Here is a 4717-nt window from a genome sequence, read left to right on the forward strand (position 1 = left end):
CCAATCAGCATCTGAAAAAGCACTAACAAGAGTGGATGATGAACGACTTATCTTAAGACCAAGATCAACTGAGAATTTCACATATCTTAAAATCCTCTTCACTGCCATCCAATGATCTATAGTTGGACTATGTAAAAACTGACAGACCTTATTTACTGCAAATGAAATATCAGGCCTAGTCAAAGTCAGATACTGAAGAGCTCCAACTATACTTCTATATCTAGTTGCATCTGTTTCTCCTAGAGCAGTTCCACTATGAGCTGACAGTTTTTCTGATACAGACAGAGGAGTACTAACAGGTTTACAATCTAGCATACTTGCTCTTTTCAACAAATCATAGGCATATTTTTCTTGTTTCAGTAAAATATCATCACCTGCCGTACTGACCTCTATTCCAAGGAAGTAATGCAGATCCCCCAAATCTTTGAGTGCAAATTCTTGACTCAAATCTGCCAGCAAAGCAGATACTGCCTTCTGTCTAGAACTAGCCACAATTATATCATCAACATAGATAAGTACAAAAATTGTAACACCTCCTTTGTTATAAAAGAACAATGATGTATCAGCTTTGGAAGCTTGGAAGCCAAGGCTAATCAACTTAGTACTTAACCTTGAATACCAAGCTCGAGGAGCTTGCTTCAACCCATAAAGTGCTTTGTCTAACTTGCAAATGTAGTTGGGCTTACTCTTATTTTCATAACCAGGAGGTTGCCTCATATATACCTCTTCTTCAAGGTATCCATGCAGAAAAGCATTTTGCACATCTAGTTGGCGAAGGCACCATCCCCTGGAAACAGCAATAGACAAGACAGTTCTGATAGTAGCTGCTTTAACCACAGGACTGAAAGTGTCCTCATAATCAATACCATAGCGTTGTTTAAACCCCTTGGCTACTAGACGAGCTTTATATCTATCCAGACTACCATCAGACTTTCTCTTAATTTTGTAGACCCACTTGCAGTCTATAACATTTTTACCATGACTAGGTGGAATTAGGTGCCAAGTTTTATTTTCTAATAAAGCAGTAAACTCAGCATCCATAGCATCTTTCCAGTTTTTATCAGTCAAAGCTTCATCTAGGTTTTGAGGTTCTCCTGTAGTTGTCAGCATGCCATACCTTACAGTACCATCGGTATAAACCTTCTGTTTTCTTATACCTCGCTGAAGACGAGTGACCGGCCGTGCGGGCTCAGCCACGGCTGTGTCGGGTGCAGACGATCCGCCGGTCAGAGGGCTGCCGCTCCCCCCATCATGATGGCTGCTTGACGACGTGGCTGCATGCGACTGCTCCCCCTGCTGCAGAGACGTCAAGCCACCGGTTTCGCCGATTTCTTCATCGTCGGGAAAAGACAGTGCAGGCGTGTGCACAGGTGAGGGCTGAAATCCTCCCTCGGGATCGCTGCTGCCAGGAAAAATGTCCTCAGGATCTTCTGTGGCATCCAGATCCGGTGCATCTCCTTCAATATTTGCTGCAGAACTGTGATCATTTTGTGCTGTATTTTCTGAACCTTCTCCGAATTGTATCTCCTGATCTGTCACATGCTCAACAGGCACATTAGATTGCTCAGGGACATTAGGCATGCGGTCATTATGTTCAACCCCATTAGTTGCAATATTTTGATATAAGGAGGAAGGAAGCAAAAGAATTTCGGATCTCAGCCTTGCTCCAGCGTTTGCATGTAACCTTTCAAAGGGAAAAATATTTTCATCAAATACAACATCTCTAGAGATGTAAACTCTGCCAGTTGATATATCAAGACACTGAAAACCTTTGTGGATGTTGCTATACCCAAGAAAAGCGCATTGTTTGGAGCGAAACTGAAGTTTGTGTTTGTTGTAAGGACGGAGATTGGGCCAACAAGCACAACCAAAGGTTCTAAGAGCAGAATAGTTAGGCTTTTGATCAAGGAGGCGCTCTAAAGGAGTAGTATACTGAATGACCTTACTAGGTGTGCGGTTTATGAGATAGGCAGCAGCTAGGAACGCCTCATCCCAAAATTTCAGAGGCATTGAAGCATGAGAAAGGAGAGCCAACCCAACCTCTACTATGTGTCTATGTTTGCGTTCTGCAGAACCATTCTGTTGATGTGCATAGGGACATGAAACATGATGTGAGATACCAATCTTAGTGAAGAAAGAGTGCAATTTTTCATACTCTCCCCCCCAGTCAGTTTGCATAGAGATGATTTTGCGATTGAAAAGGCGCTCAACTCGTTGTTGAAATTCTTGAAACTTAAGAAAAACTTCAGCTTTACTCTTAAGCAAATAGATCCAAGTAAATTTACTGAAATCATCTATAAAACTGACATAGTACTTTCTGCCCCCAATAGAAGTAGGAGCAGGTCCCCACACATCTGAAAACACAAGTTCTAGAGGATTATTTGACACACTAAAGGATTTTGGATAGGGTAGCTGGTGACTCTTGGCCTGTTGACAGGCATTACAGACTCCTGACTCATTGACATCTCCTAAACATGGGAGATTATTCCTACTAACAACTTTTTGAACAATAGCTAGAGAAGGATGACCTAGACGGCTATGCCACCTTGACATTGTGGGCTTGATGGCTCCAAGGACTTGCTTGGATGTGGCGAATGAAGATGTTGGCAACGGGTACAGTCCATTGCGGCACGGTCCTCTAAGAAGAAGATTCTTCGTGACCTGATCCTTAATGGCAAAGAAACGAGGATGAACTTCAACAAAGGCATGATTATCAACGGCTAAACGATGAGCAGAGATAAGGTTCTTTTTAGCTTTAGGAACATGAAGGATATTTTTCAACTGAATATTGCGTATGGGGGTATGAATAATAGAATGACCAATATGCTTAATGTCCATACCTGCACCGCTTGCCGTGTGAATCTGTTCTTTGCCGTTGTACTTCTCATGGGTTGTCAGCTTGTCCAGTTCTCCTGTGATGTGGTCAGTGGCTCTGGTGTCCATGTACCAATTTGTATCTACACCATAGGAAGCCGCAGCTGCTGTTTTTGAATCTGGAATGAAATTTTCATCATACCTGTACCAGCAGTCTGCCACCACATGTCCAATCTTGCCACATAGCTGACAGGTGGGGCGCGGTTTGTTGGAGAAGCGCGCGCCGCCACCGTTTCCTCGCCCCCGGCCTCCGCGATCGCCGCGACCACCGCCACGGCCGCGAAACGTGCTGGTGTTGCCGGTGTTGACGTTGTTGCTGAAGCCGCCGCCGCCTCCCTTGCCTCCTCGTCGTGCGCTGTTGACGGAGGAACCATTAGCCTGCTGTCGCAGCTTGGCTCGGCTCTCAAAACTCAGGAGCTGGGTGTAGATTTCGGCGACTGGTACAGCCTCCGCCTTGCCGACAAGAGTGGAGACGACGGGCTCATAATCGTCGTCGAGTCCGGCGAGGATGTACGACATCATCTCCTCGTCATCGAGGGGCTTGCCGGCGGATGACATCTCGTCAGCTAGCGTCTTCATCTTGCCGATGTACTCCGTGACACTGAGATCGCCCTTGCGGGTCGTCAACAGTGCAAGCTGCGTGTTCAGAGCACGCGCACGGGATTGTGAGGAGAGCATCGTTGTGATCACTCTCCATGTCGCAGCCGCCGTTTCCAGATTGACGACTTGGGTGAGTATGTCCTTTGATACAGATGCAAGGAGAAATCCAAGCACCTGTTGATCGACGACAACCCATTCCTCATAGGCTGGATTGATCTTGGTGATGACCTTGTCGCCTTCCTTGACGTCGATCGCTGCCGACGGAGCGCGAGTCGCGCCGGTGAGGTACCCCTCCATGCGGGCACCGCGAATGATGGGAAGGATCTGTGTCTTCCATAGAAGGAAATTATTCCTTGTGAGCTTCTCTGGGACAACTTGGCCGGAGAGTGGATTGGTGGTGGAATTGGAGGAACTCGCCATTTTTGGTAGATGCGATCTCACGCGTGCATGATTGGCTCTGATACCATATAAGTTGGCAGAAGCGTTCTAACCTCGTTAGAGGCCGCTGTACGTGTTAATATATGTTTGGGAAAAGCCCCCAAAGTGGCGCATACAATGGTGAAGATTGGTTACAAAACAGAAAACAAAATCTCTTCCTATCTTATCATCTCATGCGTTGTTATCTCACGTAACAACTCTATGTAACAAACCTCTATCTCTAACAGGCTGCAGGCACGCGATGCGGACAAATGATGCAGGGACAGGACGCCAGTGCTGACAGCGATGCACCTCTGGTTTCCTTCCCAGCCGTAGCGGCGCTGGTTCACTACAATAATTTTACAGTTAAATAAATGTTGCCACAATCAGACATACTATAAAGGGAGGTCAAATTGGCATGTAAAATCATATTGCTTGTATTGTTTCAATCAACATGCTTCTCTAACTTCCGAAGCTCTCATAAAAACTTTACGTGCTTTCAAATTAATATATTCATCATTCAACACTATTAGCAATTTAACTCCCAAAAATGACATTTCAATGTAGAGTTATCTAACCAGCGGTCCTGTACTTGGCGTCTAGAGCCAGTGGGCCTTTTAGAATATCGGAAAAGATAAATGATAATACATATAAACTTGAATTGCCTCTAAAGTTTGAGGTTAGTCCCACATTTAACATTTTCGATTTGGAGCTATATTTGAGAGAAGAAGATAAGCTTGGGTCGAGGACGACTCTACTTCATGAGGGGGATGATGATGGAGACATCAACAATTTGGATACACACAATATTCCTCAAGTTGCTATG

At 45.1% G+C, this 4717-nt stretch overlaps 1 non-coding gene across 1 annotated transcript; it reads right to left on the reverse strand.

Moving 5' to 3' along the window:
* Positions 1-3275: 3275 nt before the first annotated feature.
* On the reverse strand, positions 3276-3414 carry LOC112939788 (small nucleolar RNA Z247). Its single transcript, XR_003243651.1, has one exon. It is a non-coding gene; the product is annotated as a small nucleolar RNA Z247 (small nucleolar RNA).
* Positions 3415-4717: the final 1303 nt, after the last annotated feature.

The sequence above is a fragment of the Oryza sativa genome, chromosome 7 (assembly GCF_034140825.1).
Source record: "Oryza sativa Japonica Group chromosome 7, ASM3414082v1".
NCBI classification, from domain to species: Eukaryota; Viridiplantae; Streptophyta; class Magnoliopsida; order Poales; family Poaceae; genus Oryza; species Oryza sativa.